We start from the raw sequence: 23,708 nt of genomic DNA on the forward strand, positions 1-23,708 counted from the left end.
ATTAATCATGTTCTAATTATTTCTCTCCCGTCACCTCCTTGAATTGGATTTAACCTGCTGCATATTTACAGATTATCGCTGCTGAATGTCTTGAGTTTTCCTGTACCTGACAGTACCCATGGCACCTTGTACGGAATAAGGCTTAATGGCACATTCCATTGTTTCCACAGAATAAATGGTTGTCATACAGGTATTCAAAACAACGCCAAGCCCACTTTCATTCCGTAATGGTACTTGCCACCAACATCTAGCTTTTCAATGTAACAGCAGGAAAACAATGAATTCCTATTCAGAATTATAATGTTCCTTAAGAAGTATTTACGTGTGCCTAAAACGTTTTGTCACAAAAAGTTTAACAGCAGGGACAAAGAAGAATAAACAAACACACAGACACACTATTTTAAGTCAGTCCAGAAAGAAACTGCCATGTGGTTCATTTTAAATTTTTTCTCATTCATAATAAAGTCCCCCAAAATTTCAAATTCAAGAGGATTTGGTAAATGAATCCTTTAATAATATCCAAATCAGGCAAAACAGTGGGGCAAATCCTTTAATGATTATCTCTAATTTGTCTCAGGTGTGACAAATAAAATATTTCTTCTCATTCTTAAAACCTCCATTCTGAATGTTAAATATATCTCCCTCCCCCAAATCCCATCCAAAAGATACTCCTTCCCTGGAAGTATCAAATGATGCATAAAAGCCACCCAAGAGATTATAAACTTTATTTTAAATCGGTAAAATTTTACACTATTCATTATAACCCCATTTGGAGAAACTAATTATTTTAAGCGCCAAACAACAAAGTCTTGTTCCAACTAGGGAAGCACATTCTATAATAACAGGTCTTATAACGCAGTGTTAACAGTATCATCATGCTGTTTTATGAGGCAATTACTCAGTTCCTAAGCAAATAAAAGTACAAAACTCAAAGCCCAGTAGTTTATCCTAATGTAGGAAACAGATTCTTCCACAATAGAATTAACCAAGATAACTTCCACTGACACTATCATGACATCAACTGTTTGATTTTGAGCAGTACTACTAATGGAGTACTAATGTCCATTTCAGTTTTATTTCAAATATACTTAACCCTACTAGTGCATGAAGAAAGAATGGCTAGTTTTCCTCAGATTGATATTACACAGGCCTATTTCTTAAGCGTAATGTTTTATTTAATGTTTCTTCAACGTGCAGGTTGGATAACCAGGGTACTCATTTACATTAAGGGTCTGAGGATAAAGCATCTGGGAGAAAGAAGCACTCCACACTCACTTCCACCTTTTCCTCACCCCTCCGCAGGGAAGCGCCCCAAGGCACTTGCTGGTAAGGTTATGGAGGTTGTGGCTCCGTCCTCTCCCCTCTCCTCTGCTAAAGTAGTGAGCACCAAAGCCCTCTCCCACTGGGGGACAGTCCTGGTCATCTCACGGACAAGCATAAGGACAGAACCTGCTTTTTTTTCATCCTGTGCACGCAGGTACTAGTAGGAGGACAGAATTGTGATCTAGTATAAAATTTAGCCATTCCTGGCCACCCATCCCTAATACCAAAGAATGTCTCAACTCCCAACATTATGTCTAACACTGACAATTCCAATTTAAGAAACCTTCTGGTTGGCATCGTAATAAACAATGGGACTTGCTATCATCAAAACACAGCAATCCAGCCCCACTAGCTGGCACTCTTAAGCACAGGTGTCAAGTCCAAACTGGGCAGTTAAACTCCAGGTTCTGCAAGTGTGGGATAAAAGGACAGAGCCCCTCCCCGGTTCCATGAAAGGCTTATAAATCTACGATGAGGGAGGGTGGATGCCAAAAGAGAGCTGCAAAAACCCCCAAAGAAACCAAGTCCACTGGCACAAAGAGATAATTGTACTTGCTTTTGAAAATTGTACAGGCAACTTTGGGCAATGTAGCTATTCGATACAGAGAAAGATGCCTGAATCCTGTATTTCTTTTCTACTGGATGATGGATTATTCACCTCACAGATGTGCAGTGGTTGTTGCAGATTACTGAGAGGGGAACAAGGGAGGGGAAGACGGGGAACTGTGCATAAAAAAATCAACTCAGCATACAGTGGGAACATATGAACGTCGTACACTCCTACTGCCTCAACTCAACCATGCAACAACTGTACCTTTAATCATGGAGAAAAATGGAAGAATAAAATGAAGCCACAGGGCTTCCTGGTGGCGCAGTGGTTGAGAGTCCGCCTGCCGATGCAGGAGACACGGGTTCGTGCCCCGGTCCGGGAAGACCCCACATGCCGCGGAGCGGCTGGGCCCGTGAGCCATGGCCGCTGAGTCTGCGCGTCCGGAGCCTGTGCTCCGCAACGGGAGAGGCCACAACAGTGAGAGGCCCGCGTACCGCAAGAAACAAAAACAAAAACAAATAAAATGAAGCCACAGAGGCACACTGCTCATAAGCAAAGTTGTTAACCCTCTTTACCGTAGGCCACCAGCTTGCTAAAATCCAAGGCCTACTTTCTAATGCCCAAGAGTTTCACCAAAGGTAAACCAGACTTTATTCTGCCTGCAATACAAGGTAAGAGACTGATCTAGAAGGGGTGGTTCATGCAGTCAACAATGTTTAAAACCCCCTTTCTACACTCCATGCACATAAACAGGATATGTTCATTTGCCTGGAATTCAAGGGACATGTAGAAAAAGCAATAAGTTACCGCTAGGCAAGATAATGCCCAGCTACTTTAACAAAGCAATTGCCTGCCAACCGGTCCTTAAATTATCATAGAACACCAACAATTTAGTGCCGTGGACTGGGACAAGAGAAAAGGCAGGAGGAAGAATTATAAAAGAATGAAAACCATAGATGCAAAACATAAAACAGGGTACAAAGTAGTATTTACTATGGTTATTACCATATTTTTGGTTATTCCCTGGTGATGGGGATGGGAGTCGGGTAGCAGGAGGTAATGACTTTTCCAAATACAAATGGAATGTCAAATGTTCAAGTTGGAAATTGGGAAAACCACTCAGCCCTAACCATTGACAGTTGAAGAAGGTTAAGTCAGGCCAAGATACTTGGGAAGGCTTGCCATGCATCAATCATTTAATGGTGACAGCTCCCCCCAAAGTTGAGTCTCCTCTATTTTGGCCGATAACCCAGACAAAACTCAACTTAAACACCTTAAGAGGTGCTTAAGCCTCAGCACCACTGTCTTGAGGAGACCTGGAGAATGTGACATGCCTAAGAAAGCTGACCGAACTTGAACTTTTCAAATGGAATTTTAAAAATGAAGCCATGAATGTGGAAGGCTTCCTATTCAAACAGTTAACTTTAAGGACCAAAAACTTTATTTGCAATAATTGTGGATGGAAATTATACATTTCCTTACTTCATTATAGGGCAGTCTGACCATAACTTTATTTTTTCTTAGGGATGTAGGGTCATTGTTTACAATACTGTGTTCAGTCACAAGGTGATGTACTAGGGAGTTACTAAGCATTCTGACCTTACATACTCAGAGAAATTCACCCCTACTTTGAGTTCTTATGTTTAAGTTCTATGGGTTTTTTTTTTTTCTCTCTTCCTCATCAGGCTGTACCACAAACCACACCTCCTCAAATCTGAGAAACATATCCTAAATTTGCTGTCTTATATCTTCCTTGCGCTGGGAAGCCAGGCTGTTAGTTATACACATAGAGGAGTGGTCTCTGGGGTCTCAGAAGCTCCCCTCTGTGCCTTGCACCATCCTCCCTGACCACGTGCTGATTATCAGCTCTGAGGGAAGCTGAGTGAGCCAGATGTTGATCTCTGGATAACTGAGCTGTAACTGTTTTTCGTGTCAGTCAGAAAGTCTCATGAGGAATCACCCTGACAAAACCGTCGTCATCCTGGTCTGGGTTCCTTCTCCCTTGGACAGATGTGTATCTGAGCTGGCCAAAGCTTTCACAGAACTCATGAATTGCATTCAAGGCTCTACCACAACCGTACTGTCCTCCTCACACACAACTGAGCTCTTGCAATAAATCCATTCTTTAGACCACCACCGTTTACAAATAAAGAATAAATGTGCTGCAGAACTAATCCGACTAAACCAATAGAAAATAGATGACCTCTACTACAGTGCTTTTTTCTAATTCTCTGAACTTTTTTTTTTTTTTTCACATAGATCTCCAAGGTTTCACTCCTATTCTTTTTATTCTTACCCATACTTCTATTTCAAAGAATTCGGTGACAACCACAGGCCCTCACAACCTCTCCCCCTAACCACACATCCTAACACTAAAACCACAAGTGCTTCATGCCCGGCCAGTTCTATTCTTTTGATTGACAGGGAAGGGATGCCACGTGAGCACTTGTGGTTAACTTCCCTCTCTCCTGAAAGCAAGTCGTTTGTTACCGTCCTTACCTGCTAGCAAGGCCCAGAACCAAAGAACTTCTAGGCTAATGGCGGGGGGGGGGGGGGGGGGGGGGTGGGGGGGGGGGCACTGCATACTCTGAAAAAGAGATCTTCACTGCTGGTAAGACATTTAATGCTGTCCAAATATGCCCCCAAAGCTTTTACAGAACACCTTATTTTAAAATAATATTGCAAAGGGTCTTCAGTTTTTACATTACTCTAGGCAACTGGGTTATTACTTTTTCCCTTTATTTTGCTTCCCTCACTCCAAGTCCAAAAAGGTTTTCCATGGTATTTTGGCCCCAGCCTATACTAAGAAACACACAGCCAATTTCATAAAAAACCTGATTCTCAGGAAAGAACCACAGATCCATTTCCAAAGGCCAGAGAAAGCAATTATATACTAGGAAGAATTTCTAACTTGAAAAAAACCAAAGCCCTGATCACCGCTGGAGGAGGTTTAAGTCTGTGAACCTGGCCTTCATATTAGTAACAGAATGTCCTGGTCCTCGCTCCATAGGCTGATGACCCGAATTTCCTTACATTAATTCAAGATGTGAGTTAGCAGTACAGTACACAAATGGGTTTCAGATGACAAGAGGAAAAGAAACCTAACGGCACCAAAAGGAGCAAAGCATAACCAGCAGCGCCAAACGGGGTGGTCCTACTGGGTGAAAGGAGACTGGCTCCCTGAGTCAAGTCTCAGGCCAGCGCCAAGGCGCAGGCTCCCAGGCTCACTTCACCTACACCCTGATGTGGCTTCTGACCTATTCTAAACTATCCCGGGGAAGTGTATAAAAAATAAAAGCAGTATGAGAACCAGTAAGAAGAATGTATGTGTGCCAATTACACCTCAATATATTAAAAAAAAAAAAGTGCACATCATCAGTTTTGACTTTTTGCTTCCATTCTGCAATTCAAATGCACTTTCAGAAGCGAAATGGGTTCCTTGATGAATGGGAAATGGATGGAAACCCACCAATTAAGACCTATGAAGCAATTAGGTAAATAAATAATCTAATAAAATAATTTTCAGAATTCATATCACTAAAGTTAATTGTGATTCCATAAAGCTTGTATCTTTTCCAATAAATTATACATTAACCAATCACCTTCACATAATCTAAACAGCATGTAAACATTTTGCTTGCTACATGCTTGTTCTGCAGCCTGGGAAAAATATTCTCAGGGGCACATTAGCAAAATCATAGCTTGATTCATACTTCAACAAAAGTTCCTTCTCTACTAAAAGTACTAAATGACTTCCAGTAGTAAGAATCTATTGTGGACCAGGTGTCAGAAAATCATCACAAACATACCAGAGAAATGTTCTAGCCATGTTTTTAAATAGTAATAATGAAAGGAACTCTTTTTCCTGATTCAACATAGCAAGAAAAACCCCATTAGTAGTCAAAACGACAATAGGATAAACTTACTGAATCACAAAACAAACGGGGGCTTTGTTTTGCTGTGTTGTGTTTGAGGCAGATGGGTTTGAGAGGTTACCAAGAAATTACTGTATCTCTATTCAAAGAATATAATTATCAGATAGCTAATGTTTTATGAGTGATTACAAGTTTCTTAATGGCTTCCAATGTAAAACCTAAGCCTTATAAAACCTAATTTATTACGACAAACATTTGTGCAGCTGATTTACACTTGTTTATGCCATGACTGTAGTAAAAAAGAAAAATCTTAAAAAGTCAAAATTTGACAGAGAATCACATAGCACAGAAAAAAGAAAAACTGCTTTCATGAACTTCCTTCTCATACAGGTGGCCGTTATGTACATATGCCCTCAGTCACAAGGACCCACAGCTTCTTAGTGTGTAGTCTTCCACTCTAAGTTTTATTAGCAAGATTTAGAAAAACAAAGAGGGAGAGAGGAGGAAGGGAAAGAGAAACGCTGAGAGAGGAAGAGAGAGAAGAAAAAAAGTTTTTAAAAAGTTATACACATTCTTAAAACTAACGAGATATCAAAGTATCATCTGCTATTTTATTTTCTTCATCAGAAAAACCTCTTACCTTCCTGCTCCATTCTGGTTTTGAAAGGTAAACCCCTGATGACATTTCAAGACCTAGAAACTCTCAAAACGGTTCTAGCCTTCGGAGCAAAACTAGAAACAGCTTTCTGATAACTGTGGAAACACCAACAGCATCAATAGAAAGAAAAAAATGATGAAAACAAAATAGAAACACTGTGCAACCTCCTTTACCTCTGAAATTGAGAAAAACCTGCTCATCCATCAACACACATCGGACTGTTTTCACTATGTTCCTGCTACTGTGAAAGCAGGACTTTTCTTTCCCTTCTGGTAACACTAAAGCAGTGGCCGTGGCACTGGCTCTGATCGTGTGGAATTACCATGTGGCCATTCAGGAACCTGATGGGGGGCACTGCCATTGGACAGGAAAAGGCTGCAGGTGGTTTCAGTGCTTCTCTTTGTGCCATGTCTCCCGTACACTGTGGGCAACCATGAGGAAAGGTACTTGTACAGGCAAATACTCTCCTTCACTTTTCTGAAAATCAAATTAAACTGTGCCCAAAAAAAGGATATGGAGAGAAACTAAAGATATTTATTAGAATTTTTCACAGCCCTTCCACTAAAAACTGTTCAAAGGACCAGTATGTTATGGCAAAAAAGCACTAGAGCAAAGAGACCCCAAGACTGAGTATTGGAAAATATGAGTTCTAATTTGAGGTTTGCCAATAATTAGCTTTAAATTTGGGCAATTAATTTCTTCTTTTACAAAATGACAAGATTATAGATTCACCTTTAAGGTTTCCTTTTGCTCTTAATAGACTATGTTTCAAAACACCATTGCCTACTGTGCTCACTTCATACAGATTAATAAGCAAAAGCTAAAAAGAAAGGTTTACTGAAACTCTAAGAACCTGTTTCTCTTACTTGTATGAGTATAATCTGAGCCTTCTGCATAAGAGAGGAAGAATCTAAGTAAAATGTTGAAAAAGAACGTATTGAGTAAATAGTGATAGTAATCACTGTGTTTTTATGCCAATGAAAGCTAATTTTACAGCTGAGTTCTACACAGCTGTGAAAGAAAGACTCTTGCCATGGCTTGCCACTTGAATGAAAGGAGTGGTGATAACTGTTCATGCAGAAAAACCTCTTGAGACATGAGCAGTACCTGGAGGTATGCACCCAGCTGGTTGGTTGAGGCACAAATAGTCTGGAATTTGTCTTCTTGTCTGACATGGGTTCATTAGTGAAGTTAAATCACAGTTGTCTGAAAAAGTTCCTAACCTTAAAGACACTCTCGCTTTTTGCATCCAATTATAAACACAGGAGAATTAGGTGGCAAAGTTTAAATTCACAGAGAAATCCCGTGAAACTGAGTTAGATTAAAAGCACCGCTGCCACCTCTGCCACGGATTAAATAACAATAAATGATTCAAGCAACAAATAAAAGAAAGAATTGTCCACTGTGCTCCAGAGACCAAGGAGGGATACCAAATAGTCTAATGTATAGGCCCCTGCCTTTGAGAATACATAAATGCTTTCTTTTTTTTTTTAATTTGGCAAAGCATAGTCATGTCTGAACTCAAAACTACCATACAGGAAAGGCACTATTTTCTGAGAAGGAAAAAAAAAAAACCTACATATCTAAGGATCATATGTAAGCATTATACGCATCCTGAGGCTACTTTTATCAATGTAATTCTCCATGAATATACAGAGGTTGGTTGCTTCCATAGCCCCTTAATATACTCCAAATCTTTAAGGAAACACAAAAACTTAAAAAAAAAATTGTATCACTACATATACACAATCTCTGGACCGCTGATCCACATCCACACATAAACAGCTCAGTTCTGAAAATATTAACTAAAAGGGAAAGGGGGCCCAACTACAAAAAACGTTTACCAACCAAAGGCCCGTTTGTTTTGTTCATTGTTTTTAAACGGTGTTTAAAGAAGTTTGCAGATGTAATTAGACATTTTTATTAGAACATCTAGACTCCAGGCACACTCAGCACAATAAATTTCACATCCCTCTCTCACATCCCAAGGATGACAGTCTAGCATCTAACAAGAAACATTCCAAAGCTATGAGCCCTTATTTTCACACATATCCAAGCTAACTTTGTCACATACTTTACCCAAAGATGAGAAGAACTGAAAATACTTCTTTTCAATGAGATTCAGAATTGTGTGGTTGTTTGTATCTTTTTCTATAGGATGTTGAAAACAAGTCTAGAAAACTATAGTCCAAGAACAGAAGAGGTCACTCCTAAAACCCTCTGCAGCTCCAGGTCTCGCCACCTCCCCACCAGTCAACCTGCAAGCTGCAAGGGCGAGGCAGATATAGAAAGGGATGAGATGGGATATCAGAAGACACAGAAGACACGCTCTCCTCTCCATCCCAGCACCAGAAGCTCACTCCTCACCCAGCCCCTGGGCTACTTACTACCACCTGCCTGGAAGCCCCACGGCACTGTGACAGGTCCCACTGCTCGTCAGGGCTGTGACTCAAGGTGAGCCTACACAGGCCCTCTGAGTCTCAGTTTCATCTGTAATGTGGGTGCTTTAACACAACTTCTAGAGTCCCCTCTAATGAAATCCAAAATGTATTTTATTACTCTGCTTTTAGAGATGTATTATGAATTAAATTCACATTTCTACAACCACTTGGGTACCCAACAGCCACGTGTAACACCCTTTATTGGTGTGTGGGTGGGATGTGTTGCAGACACCCAACAACTGACCGTTTCTGGGAAAGGATGAGAGAAAGAGCCCCAAAGCAAAGAAAGGCATGGCTTGCAGCCCCTGCACACTAATTCTTACCTAGCCTCTCAACCTTCGTATGAAGCAGGCAGTATTCCCCTCTTAACGGGTATTGCAGCTAAGGCTGAGAGAGGTTAAGTAAGGTGCCCATAGAGACTCAGAAAGTGATGGTAAGAGTCAACGCTCTCTGAGTGAGCTGATTATAACATTTAAGAATCTGGCAACAAAACATGGAAGTGGAAGGACTGATGAAAAATTCATAGGTTAGTGAATTTTAAAAATTAGATAAAACAAGCACAGAGTACAAAATTCAAAAGATAATTTTCGAAGACATCCAATCAAAGTACATTTCTCTCCTATCCAGTCCCCAGTTCCCCATACACAAAGGCAACAACTGTGAGTTTTGGGTGTATCTTCACCAAGATGCAGATTTAATGATTTTTTTAAAACACTTTTCAAAGTAGCTTAAGGAAGGTTAAACAAATCCACTGTACTATCATGTAGTCCAGATGGTTAAAAATTATGGAGAAAAAGAAACCAAACTATAAATTACTAAAGTTACACCTCTGTGTTGATTTTCAAAGAGATATGCCATGATTAAACACAAAAGTAAAATTACTTCACGAAGGAGGGCAGCTTAGCAAGTCATCAATGAGGAGAGTGTTAGAACAAGGTATTTGGTACAAAGGGTTTCAAGATTCTATTATTTTCAATATCTCAAAAGGACTAAGCTGAAAGGAATCTTCTAAAATAGCATCAAACAAAAGGACATGAACAGAGATAATCATCCATCCTTTTAACAAATATTTATTGAGCATCCACTATGTACCAGGGACTGGACTAGAATTCTAGGATTCTAGAAATAAAGGCATGATGTTAAATAGCATTACACTGAAATGTTATATTCGATTAACCCAAATCCACACTGGATACTTCTGACAAAACCGAAGTCAACAGACCTCCTTGCTCTATGAAACCTTTCATCTGAGATAAGCTTCAATGTCTAAACTTGGTTTCCCAGCTGTGGCATCTTTCCTACTCTTAAGAGTGTGCCAGAAGATGAATCTGTCTTCAAAGCATGCCACCTGCCTCAACCTTCATTTCTGATTAGCCAGGAGGACACTAAAATTGTTTCTTTAATCAGCTCATATAGAATTCAATCATGTTTATTCAACAAACTCAGTTTTGTTGAACTGAATAGATGTTATGAAACACTCATTACAAGGAAGAGCTCTGAAGCTGTTACTTCAGCCTGGTAGAAGCATCACTGATGTTTTATCCAATTTATACTTAAATATGTATTTCAAAGATTTCTAACATTTTATTACTAATTTTAGATGTTGGTTCAAATATTTCTTCCTCCCCTATGTGGGGGAGGGTAGAGAAATCAATGAGAATAGTATAGGACACACTGAAAATCAGTTTACAAACATGTTTTTAAAACAAACTATTTCTTAAAGAATCATTACAACTGATGACACTCTCATAAGCAGCTCTGTATTTCACCTAATGTGACTAAACACAAAGCAAATACCAGGTGTTCCTTAGAACTTACAAGGTACTGAAACAGAAAATTCACATGAAATGACACAAAGAAACAAATTAGCAGGTGCAAAGACACACTGTGTAAGGGAACATCTATTTACTATATCAGATTTTAGCCCATCACAAAATTTCAGCATGAGCAACCACTTTCCTAATTCAGACTAATATTTTTGAAAACACAAAAATGTGGAATTCTTCAGAAAAAACATTTTCTTTCTTTTACGGGGGAAAAAACAAAACAAAACTGTCCTGTACCATAGAGCATCAAAGAGATTCAATAAATGAAATGACAATTGGTATATACATACTTATATGCAAACAGCTGAATCTAAATGTTTGAAAGCATGATGCTTGCCTATATTCTAAACACTCCCTGTGAATAATGACATCATTAATTACACTAATATAATTTGTTAAGAAAATGTAAGGGGGCTGCATTCATTTATTTAATAAATACTCACTTAGGTTCTGCTCTGTGTAAGACACTCTTTTGTTCTAAAATCATTCAAATTCTAAATTTAAGGAGTCCACTAATAGGCTTTAAAATCTTTCCAGAAAAATAATTTTAAATTTCAACTCTGCTACAAAATACATGTTCTCCAATTCAATTTTCATATTTCTCCTCATGTGAAAGCATGAAAGACACAAGATACTTTTCAGTTAACATTATTGAAGAACTCAGAAGCATAAGATTGAAAAAGACAAATAACATTTTAGGATTATTAATAGTTATGACCTCGCGAACCCCATTAAAAGAATCTCAGGAACACCCAAGGGTCCCCCATACCACACTTTGACAACCACTGCTCCATGCCAAGCACCTTAGATGTAAAAATATAAGAAAAATTTAAACTCACTTTCTAGTAGACAAAGATTGTTGTCCGTATTTTATACTCTATACATCCACAATTCACCCGGCAGGGTCTGAACAAAGGATAATTAACCCAAATGAAAAGGTATCCAAATTCCACCATGGATTTTTCTCTACAGGACTTTATGTTATACTCTTTAAAGCACCCTGGTGAAACAAATTCATTTGGTAAAATCTTGAGAAAAGAGCAACAGGCTGGGGGGATAGGAAATGGATTTTGGGGACCAGGTACTCCCCTGCTGGGAATGTCAGCAAACATTCAGGGACCGGGTGGGACCTGTCTCCAATAAATCCAGGCCCATTAGATGGGGACCCCATTCAGTCTCTCGAGTAATCATATCCATACCCTGGATTCAAAGCAAACGATCATCTCCAAGGAAATAAAGACAAATAATTTTGTGTTGCCATTCCCAAGTAAGAATCTTATCTGCTCTGATCTCTCGACCTTCATTTACTGCTCAATAGAGCCCATTCGAAATCCCAAGATGACTTGATCTAGTATTTTCTAGGGTCACTACTTTATTTTCTTTAGCCACAGCCTATTATGTTTTTCATCAGAGAACCCAAAAGGAGTTTTTCTGAGGCATAAGGATAACTCTTAAAACAAGAACCTCAAGTTTCAAATATAGACAGAACAGTTAGTAAGAAGGTGACAATCATTTCCTAGAGCAGGCGAATTAGCGAGATCAAAATATGCCACAGCTAATTGATTTACATTCAGCAAACACTCTTAGATAAGTGGCTTCCCTTTTATTTTTAAAAATAGATTTAACAAGCATATTAATTTTCCACCAGCTATTATAAATAAATGCAACTACAAAATATCGTTCTTTGCAAGGGAGTTCTGGCCAGTCGCTGTGAGCCTGACCCTAAGTGGAATGTGTATTTACATTGCCGAGAGGGTGCATTGTGTACTGGTGGGAAAGCACTTCTCACAAACCTCCCATTCAAGGGAGGCCTCCACAATAGGTACTCACACAGGAAGCAGGCCTCGCTAACAGCACCTCCAACTGTTCCAGAGAGAACTTTCCAAGGCAGGGGAGGGTGAACCACTGTAAATGCCATGTTCACAGGCCCCCCACTGCCTACACTTCAGGGTCAGCAAAGCTGGTGTTGTCAACAATCATTCCCCCGAGTTCTTCCCGAGGTAAAAGGGACACAGTCAACAACTGCATTTCATTTCTCTAGCTAATCTCTCAGGGTATCACTTTGTTTGGAGAAAAAAAAAAAAAAAAAAAATCACAAGGCCATGACATTTTTCTCTCAAATAAACTGGAAAATACTCCCAGGAACTTATTGCTTTTCAAAACTAATGAACAGTGTTAGTACTGGATATGCAATTTTTTAAAAATCAAAACTTCAACACTAACTTCATTATCTCTACTGAAAATTAGGGTTCCTTAAATGCTGACCATTTTGCTTAACTGCAAAGCAAAAAAAATAATTATTTTAACTCCTCAGATAGGAAAGTGGGCATTGTCAGCATCATATCAATGACTTCTGCACAAATATGTGAGGAAATAAAGATAATGGTGACACATGCCATCAAATTAACCAACTGCTGATGGAAAATGCAATTAACAAATAGGTTTTACCAATTTACTACTACACTACAAAACTACCAGTTTGACTTTTTCCTCCCTACCTGAGCTTTTTAAAAAAAAAAACACAACCAGGTTCTTTCAAAAATGTTGATTAAATTCTCAATACCCAAGTCTCTCGACGTGCAAAAGAGAGGAATATTCTTAGGCCATTAAATAACTTAATGACATTGGGCAAGGGGCAACTCTTCTGGCTTATTTTTCTCATTTCTCTAATTAGAGGGCTAAACTCCATGATCAAGGTCCCTGCCAGCTCTAATAATCTATCGATTTGGGGACGGCAACAAAGAACATCACATTTAATACATACATCTCAAGGGTTTATTGGAAGTCCAATATTAAGGCAGCCACCATAAAATAAAAGGCATCTGCACCCATGCCAGCCATAAATAACAGCACTTACTAGCTTCAGGAAGTCACTACTGCAATATAGAAAAAGTAAACCAGAAATCACATGGAAATGCTCATAACACAATATTTAGTGAAAGGTACACAGAGTATATATGTACATGTAATCGTTTATGAGAATGAAATGAAATAAAACCAAAATGTTAACAATGGTTAACCTATGGATAATGAAATGAGTTACATTTTTTCCTTTGTACTTAACTATTTTTGAGCATCTATAATTTTTATAACCATAAAAGTTAACTTTTAAAAACCCATATAATTCCATCTACATTGTACCATGTGACTGTTCAAATTTTCACGATGAAATATTTCCAAACCACTGTACAACATAAGGTAAAGACCTAAAAGACACGGATTTAGCCAAGTCTCCCAGAACGAACTTTCACCATTCAGCCCGGGACTATGTGGAACACAACAATGGAAGCACATCTGTGGTTAAGTAATAGACTTGGTAACATTTACAAAGCCAGCCCTGGGTCATGCTTGCTGAGTAATCCCTAGACTAGGCATGCTCCCTAGGACCAACCCAAACAGTGTTTTTAAAGGGAGGAGGGGAAAGCAGGTTCCTCAGCCTTACTTTTTTTAGGTAACAGGCGCTCCAAGATATCCTCTTTGAACTGCCAAAATACATGGAACTTTCTGGGTGGAGAACTCTCCGTCAATCAAATGAGGCTCAGCGAAGATAAACTAATAATAGAAATCTGTTACATACTTACTTAGCTGTGCTGACTATGCTAGTCCCTAACTAGCACAAAGGACTTCAGAAACTCTAGCTAAGAAAAGTACAGGGTGGGACCAGAGAGTTCCCTTAGGGTTGGTAGGCCTCATTCTCAGTGGAAAAGTAACTACCCACTCTAATTTTTATGGTTTCTCTCCACCCCACCTTCCCTCATCTGAAGCCTAAAAATATTTGTCCCATATTTTAATTCCCACATCCCCATATATTAGAACATATAATACACGTTCACTCTAGGAATCGGGAAATACAGAAAAGTAGAAAGAAAGTTTCGATTATTCATAATCACATCACCCAGAAACATCCACTGTTAAAACAGTGATGTGTTTCATTTCAATTTTTTTCTAGCCATATGAAATCCATAAAGTTAGAGGGCTACAGTTGACACAGTATAGACCTATTTTTTATTTTTGATATTTCATGATTATAACACTGACAACTTTAACAAAATAAAGAACTGGTTCCTAAGTGACATCTTCAGAGAAGGTGGCAAAATCTCCTTCAGGTCCTTGACCTTGGCACAAAGCTAGGGAATACATGGTATTCAACTGAGATGACCAACGTGTACCCAAAGGCATAATCTACTACTATGTGATATCCGGTTATAATGACACAATACACTTAGATTGTGTGCAAATATTTAAATAGAATTATGAAGTGAACGGTCCCCACAAATTACTGTAAATTCAATTTTTTGTTTCTATGTTTCCATATATGTAAGTTTCTAAAAAGTAAAGGTTTGCTTTCTGTTTCCTAAGAGCTATAGGATGTTTTCTGTTAACTGTTCATAATACTTTCTTCACAACTATAAACCTACCCTACCTTCTCAGCAGAACAGACGTATCATGAACCAAGGTTGATGGCACTTTGACCCAAAACACTTAACCCTGAGCATCTAGGTGTACTGCTGCCAGTAAAGTTATTAACAGAAAACCAGACTGGCAGTGTATGATGTGACCTAAACTACCTTAGTATAAAGTATACCTCAGCATAAAATAGTGAAAAGTCGGAAGCTATCTCATCCACACAATGGAAGACTATGCGCTGCCATAGGTTAACAAACAGAAGGTCTACGCTGTGGTCTTATTTCTGCAAAAATAGGAATATGTTTATTTTTCACAAGAGAACAGAAATAAAAGAATATACATCGAAGTGTTCACAGTGATTATGGTTAAGTAGGTAGAATGAAGAATTTTTCATCAACACGTTCTGACCTTTTTTTTAGTGGTGCTTTTGCTAGGGAAGAAAAAAAAACGTATTGAATATATAGAACACAGAGCATCTTAAGGGCAATCTCATCATATTTGTCAAATCATCCAATGGAAAAATGAGAAACAGATAATGGATATCTGATCAATGAGAATCCTATGATACAAAACACACCTCTATGACTTCCTGAAACTGGTCACTGATGGTGGCAGCCCCACCTTCTAAATCGGTGCAGCAGCTCACAGGTGTGGTTTCCGCTTCACCTTAGGCACAGTGGGCCAGATCCACAGTGATGGTGAGGGCTCCGCTCCTAGAAACTATTTTCAGTTTCAAGATATATTACAGAATCCTGAATCTAAAAAGGAACCTTGAAAAGTTCAGTCTGACACAGGCTTGTACAATATCTAAACATCCCAAATTGACCAGAGGCTTCAAAATATCATAACCCAGCATTTTTTTTATTACACTATATCCTTCAGTTAGTTTTCCTGGATTTCCCCTCTCAAACAGTTGGTAAAAACACATTTATTTGGAATAACAGGATGATAGGAATAGATAAGGTCAGAATTAGACATAACCATGTCTGAGTCAGTTAAAAATATAAACTGTTGAATATTTTAAAATCACCACTAGTGAAAGGATTCTTCCTTTAATAAAAGTCTGCTCCTCTGACTCTTCCTTTCCATTACCAGCAGCAGAAGGAGCAGTGCCCTAGTTCAGGAATTAACTCAAATCACTTCTAGATTCTGGAACCATCTGGAACCAACTTATCCTGCCTACCATCTCTCTCTCGTCTCCCTCTTCCGTCCACTCTACCCTGCACATGCAGACCATGCAATTCATTGTGAAACGTCACCTCCACTAGGCCACCGCTCACTCTCACAAACCAGGGACTCTTCAAGCAGAGGCCAGAGCAGCTCTCATGAGATGCGGAATGAGGGACTTCGCGTGTGGAAGTGCGAGTTCTACTGAGCTAACTGCTCCGGTTAGTGTTTCTTCAGGTGTGACGCAGGAACTACTGCAACAGAATCAGGTGGGGTGCTTGTTTAGAAACACAGATTCCTCACAAATGTTCACAGCAGCATTATTCATAAATGCCGAAAAAGGAGAAACAACCCAAACATCAACTTTGGAATAAATAAATAAGATATGGTAGAGCCACACAACGGAAAAGAACTTGGCAATAAAAAGGAATGAAGTACTGACACGTGACAGAACATGGATAAACCCTGAAAATATTATGCTAGGTGGAAAAAGCTAGCCACAGAAGGCCACATATCGTATGACCTCCTTTTTATGAAATGTCCAGAACAGGTGAATTTTTAGATACAGAAAGGGTGTTTGCCTGGAGCTTGGGGCGGAGGTGGAGGGGTAGAGGGATGGCAGAGTAACTGCTAATAGGTACTACAAGGTTTCTTTTAGAAGGTACAAAATGTTCTAGAATTTGATATTGGCGATGGTTGTACAACCTTGCCAATATGCTACAAATATATACATTGCATTTTACATCTTAAATGAGTAAACTGTATGACGTCAATTATTTCTCAATAAAACTGTTTAAAAATACGGATCCCGGGCTTCCCTGGTGGCGCAGTGGTTGAGAGTCCGCCTGCCGATGCAGGGGATACGGGTTCGTGCCCCGGTCCGGGAGGAACCCGCGTGCCGCGGAGCGGCTGGGCCCGTGAGCCATGGCCGCTGAGCCTGCGCGCCCAGAGCCTGTGCTCCGCAACGGGAGAGGCCACAACAGTGAGAGGCCCACGTACCGCAAAAAAAAAAAAAATATGGATCCCTCAATTCCACCTCAGAACTACCAAATCAGAATCTCTGGAGGGAGGCCTGGATATCTTTCCTCTGAACAAGGGCAGGTGATGGGAATTTTCAGAAAAGCTGTAAAATACACTAAACACTGTCTTAGATCTTTCCTAATATGACATATGTAGGCAAGATAGTATATTCTGTAGCTCAAAAACATTTCTCAGGCCAAACAGATCCTCCACAGTCCCCTGCCTATATAAATGTATTTCCTACTCTGCCCACACGACTCTCCCTCCTACCAGTGTCACGACTCTCCCTCCTACCAGTGTCACGACTCTCCCTCCTACCGGTGTCACGACTCTCCCTCCTACCAGCGTCACGAGGCTCCAGAAGCATGTGACTGCTGAAACTTTGCTCCTGGTACCCCCCTCCTCTTTCCTAGGACATCCACCTTCTGTCTAAGCCTTATCTGTTGCTTAAAGCTACCTCAAGATTACTCCAGTTTACAATGACCTCCACTAAGAGCCCTTTGGGCCTTCCTGTCCTCAAGTGTGAAAGGAGGGTGATGGACTGCTGGACTTTCTTCCATATCTGATAGTCTGAGCCTCTCTGAAGACTCAAGAGACACTGTAGGCAAGCAAACTTTCCTCCATTCAATTCACTTATTACATCCAATTAATGCCTCTTGCGCAACTTTCTGCCCCACTTGATGTATGGGGAAGTTAAGTAACTTGAGGAAGAATTTTTTTTTTAAGGCTGGAGAATATGCACCTGTTAAAAAGGTCCTCAGGATACTGCTATAGGGCCCTGGCGTGTGGTAGTGGCTCAGCTATTTGATGAATTCCTTGATACTTAAGAAGTCACTCCTTTAGCTACAGTCTATTCAGACTTCTAGGTTTGCTGAGGTTATCTACAGAGATCTTTTGCATGGGGGAGACCTGCCACTTCTGTACTGCTTCTGTTTGACATATGAAGGTTGCTGTTCTTCTTTTCCAAGAAGACACTACCAACCCCTATCAAAGAGACCTGTAATATATGTTGTTTTTTTCTGCCAGTGATGATGGCTTTATGAAAGCATTTGAAAGAAGAGTTGTTAAGGTTAGAGGTGTATTCCATGGTCATGAGATAAACAAAATAACGGGCCCATCTTGTGATCAATCTGCAATCTCCTTTTCTGAAGCAGTCTAAAGCCTTTCATCACTGCCCCCCACCACGTACACAACGCAAGGTCAGTGAAACGCCACAGCACTCCAGATGATGTTCCTGGAAGCAACATAGTTTTCAAAATTGCTCTTCAGTGACTACTCGTGTCAAGATGAATAAACAAAAATTCCACATGTGTTAAAATAAAAGCCAATTTTTTGAAGAAGCTAGTAACTTTTGCATCACAATTTATAGGTACAAAATGCATTCTTATATTTCCAGCAACTTGTAAGGACAAAGCTTCATAAAGCTGAAATTGAGATAATCCAAAACACATATACATAAACACACATATACACATGTATGCATAGATATACACTCCTTAGAAAACACACTAGGAAATTACACAGCCCTTGATACTATAATGCCAATTTCTAAATCTATAAAATATCAGAGTCCTGTAATTTCTAAGTTTTTTTCAGATGTTTGCAAATTAAGGGAAAATGTGCACCTCATCTTCAAACTGTACTGTTCTTTTCACGTGTTAATATTATATAGATAAAAACCTTGGTAATTCAAAATTATTGAGGAAAATCCCATCTATATATATGAAAAGAAGCAACTGCAACAACAAATATAAATGCAGCTAAAACTGTCAATAGCATTGCCAAGTGTAACTCCTACCTGCTCTACTTAACAGATAAGACATACTTGTACCTCTAACAATTGCTACGTCAAAAAAATATTTTCCAATGGATGGACCCAGAGATTGTCATGGTGAGTGAAGTAAATCAGAGAAAGACAAACGTCATATGCCATCGCTTATACGTGGAATCTAAAAAAAGAGTACAAATGAACTTATCTACAAAACAGAAATGGAGTTACAGATGTAGAAAACAAACTCATGGTTACCAGGAGGTTGGGGGAGGAGATAAATTGGAAGATTGGGATTGACATATACACAGTACTCTATATAAAACAGATAACTAACAAGGACCTACTGTATAGCATAGGGAACTCTACTCAATACTCTGTTATGGCCTATATGGGAAAAGAATCTAACAAAGAGTGGACACATGCATATGTATAACTGATTCACTTTGCTGTACACCTGAAACTAACAAAACATTGTACAACTATACTCTAATAAAAATTTTATATATATATATTTTCCCAAGTACTTCAGAAGAGTTTTATTTTATTCTACTCCCTTCTCCCTAGGTCCTCCACCCCAGTCTTATTTTAGTAAATTATTTCCCAACTTCTTCATAGCCACTGAAGAGATTACTAGGATGAAAACTTAAATTAGCTATATTATCTTCAGTACCCAGATAAAACAAGGTAAATAATGATTTAGTTTTGGTTTTGTGAGCTGGACGCTAAGTAAGGATATCATTTCAGTTTATTTTCACAATCCTATCCTGTTACACGAGAAAGCAAAGTGATAAGGAATACTACACTGGAGAATCAGGAAACCTGGATTATTCTGACTGCACCAAGAACTCTTTCTGTGTTCTAAGCACAAATCCCTCTCCAGCTCCTTAACGTGGGCTGTTTGGTGAGGGTCCTGGCTTTTTTCTCACATGCCCACTCAAATTGGTTTGGTACCTGCCTGGATTACAGTGTTGAGAAAGATTCACTGCCCTGGTTCAGTGATAGAGAGGGCTGCCACGGTAGTGAGATTAAGGATTGAGGAAATCCATGTCACATATTTGCCATCCATTGGTTAGAAAAAGCACCAAGGACCCCTCTACTCAGTCATTCTCAGTCAATCAAGAACTGCAAGTAGCAGTCAATCAAGAACTGCAAGGTGCTTTTTCTAACCATCCATTGGTTAGAAAAAGCACCAAGGACCCCTCTACTCAGTCATTCTCAGTCAATCAAGAACTGCAAGTAGCAGAAAAGAGGAGATACATCTGATGCTGGACGAGTTGTAGAGACAAAACCTCTGGTCTCCACCTCTAATTTGTTTGGCATTTCAGAGACAACATTAATGTCTGAGAATTTTAAATTGACTAATTGCTAAAAAATTTAATCAACACCTAATAATTAAGATATTAGAATTAAGCACACCTACTCAAATCATTTAACAGACAACCACATCTGACAGATCACCACAACCAGAGCACTACTACAGATAAATAATACATGTTGAAATCATATGTGTGATTGAAGTCAGATAAAGTTGAGTAGACAGATCTGGAAATTTATTCCCTCGGTTTTTCAAACATTTATTGGGTATCTTACGTGCCTAGCACTGTGCAGACACTGGAAATCCAGTTATGCACATTTGGCTAACTTTGCAATTGAGCTAAGATTTCAAAAGACCTTCAAATAATGAACAGAGAGTGAGATTTTTCAAATCTCCATGTCCTTGATCTTTACAAGGCAGTCTTATTGGAATCTTTTTTTTAATGTTCCAAGATCCTTCTGTCAAAGGTATTAAGATATTGCTATGACTGAAATTATAATCTAAAATCATCATACTGCTGAGGGCTTAGTAAATCCGACATTCAACTTGTGTGTGGTGTGTGTTGCCACCTACCCCCTACCTTCAATCAACTGATGATTCAGTACTGACTGTCACAGGGAAATCCTCCAAACCTCTGCAGACAGCTGTGCCCCATCGCTTCCTGTTTCCAACACTCACTAATGAATTCGTACTGGTTTTTCCCAGGGTCTAAGAAAATCCTGTAGTAGAACATCTTGCCCCAATCTTATATTGTACTCCTGTAACATACATTCTAAAAGATGTTTTCGTACATTCTTGATTCATAGATTTAATTCAGAAATGAGAATCAGTAAAAGAAATAATTTGTTCTGAACTAATTTTTACTTTGCAAAGTTCTACGGGTATTAGTTACTCACTGTGAGTTTTAAAAAGCTCACAGCACACTGAAAATCCTATTTATTCAAAGCTAATTCTGTGAAATTCAACACCATGACAAGTCAGTTCTCTCTCAATGCCTTTTCTGTCCATAAGAAAGCTAATTTCCCTATCACTTAAACCAAAAGACTGAATATTATTTGGCCATTGTCTATGTATCTTAAAAGTCTTACTGCTGGATAAGTGAATAAAAATACAACTCTTTTTTATACCTTCCATACAAGCTAATCATTTTAAGCAACACACATGTTTTAGGAGAGCGCTGTCAACACAACTAATGAGATTGTACTTGCACTTCTACTTTGTAGATTTATTTTTAAAACGATTTCTAAATGATCAGTTACACTTCAAAATATACTTGTGAAGATTCAGATTTGTTAAATTTGTTGTATGTAAACTATATTTCAATTTTTAAAACATTTCACAAGGAATTCTAGCACTGCACATAGCGCCTGAAATCTACATGATGTGAGAAAAGAGGATCTCGGTGGCAATCCAGACTTGGTTTAATTTGTTTTATTATAAATACCAGCTGCGTGACTTAGGTTTCTCAGAGCCTCCATTTATCTGCAACATGATGTGTGGTTGGACTAGATTACCTGCAAATTTCCTTCCAATTCTAAATTCTGTGATCCTAATACAGCAATTTCACTAATTTGGGATCAGAGTCATAAACAAAGTTCTACTTAAAAAGATATTTTCCCTAGAAAGTACTGTGTTTAGCCACATATCTTTAAAGAAAAATTACAATAGCCATATAACACTCATTCATGTCACACCTTGAATGATAAGCATTTTTAGGCTGCAGGCTTCTCAGGAACAAGACGTGGCAAGCACTTCCCTGGTTCTAAGCTTCTCATTACTTACTCTGAAAATGTGAATGGCAGAGGTGATGCATGGTAAAAGGTTCAAGATCCAAAGGCAGAAGTAGTATATATGTACTACGCTACTCCTTCCTGCTACCGTGGACTGTGTCCTGCCGAGCTCTCAAAGAGGTCAGCCCGGGGCTCTCAAATTCTCCTGCAGCCCTCATGTGGTACGAGAAGATTGCAAATGGAGAGCCATTTAATTCTTGTAGCCCCTGGCAAATACCAAAGATTCCAAATCATATTTTTACATCAGCATAGGCTTTTCCACCATAAGGGTTTCATTTCCCTTCCAGCATGTTACAACCTATACTAATTTCAAAAACACAACCTCAGCATTTAAAATTTGCAGTGAAATTTTTAAAGTTTTTTTTTTTTAAATCAGCAGCACTTTCAAGATTATCTAATCCATCCCTTATTTTTTAGAGGTCACACCACTGATTAATGGAAGAGTAAGGTCTCTTGCCTCTCAAATCACTTCAAATTTCTAAGCATATTTTCTACCTAAGTTTATAAAGGAAAACTAACCAGGCTGTATGCTCTTTACAACACCCACACACATGTACACCCACTCTTACTTATCAAATTCCAAAATGTTAATTATCCCCCTGCCTTTCCCCTAGTCTATCAGGTTCTCTGCAAAGTCCCAAACCAGGCAACTACTGAGGCTCTCAGAGGAGACAAGTGTTTTCTACATTAGTAACACTAAGTCTCCAAAAGAAGGGCAGCACAAGGAAAAGATGTCCACACCTAATATGGTCGTTTACAATACAGCCATGGTGAGTTATGTGTCTTAATTAGAAGCATATGACCTAAAAAATCGGAAATCAATGTAGATTTATTTGTTTTCTAAACAAAAGAAAGACCACTCAAAACTATCCTCTATATTCCCTCTGGGTTCTACACTAAGTTTCAACCATGTCACTGCCTGACATCTCCGGGAGTGGCCTGGAAGAAATGTAATTGCAAACTCAGGTAAAAGTGAGGGGAAACAGAAAAACCCATACAGAAACAGGAACCAACTACATGTGGTATCTTTGTTTTTTCTAAATCCATCCAGGTGTAATTTCCAAAGTATATGCCATGGAACAAATATTCTGCTTCATGCTAATATGTCTTATATGAAAAAAGAATTCTAATGTCAAGTAAACCTGAAAACTCTGGACTGAATAGCTAGAGGTTCTTTAATGCTGGACTTCAAAGAACTAATATGTACCGAGATTCTCTCCAGGGTCAAACTTTTCTAAACACAAACTTTTCCCAAGGTCTGGTGTTCATCAGATAATGCTCTAGCTCTAGCTACTCAATTATTTTCAACTCTCCTAATGAAATCATGTGAAATTCTTTTTTATAGAGATTATCTAATGATATGTTAGTAGCACTTCACCTAGTTTCTTCACATGAGAACTTAGCCCAATCTTCAGGTAAAAAGTCAAAGAAAATTGGATCCAATGGTTAACCCTACGCAATTTATGAGTCTAAAGGACTGCACAAGCTTATTCACCCATATAACGTCAAAATATAAGTCACATTTCCACATTAAACATGGCTTGAAATTGTCTAGTTGTTCAAAT

At 38.9% G+C, this 23,708-nt stretch overlaps 1 protein-coding gene across 3 annotated transcripts in view; it reads right to left on the reverse strand.

Moving 5' to 3' along the window:
• FNDC3B (fibronectin type III domain containing 3B) overlaps positions 1-23,708 on the reverse strand; it is a 358,190-nt gene that overhangs the window by 292,181 nt on the left and 42,301 nt on the right. The window lies entirely within an intron of this gene.

Source organism: Leucopleurus acutus (genome assembly GCF_964270905.1).
Source record: "Leucopleurus acutus genome assembly, chromosome: 5".
Classification (NCBI taxonomy): Eukaryota; Metazoa; Chordata; class Mammalia; order Artiodactyla; family Delphinidae; genus Leucopleurus; species Leucopleurus acutus.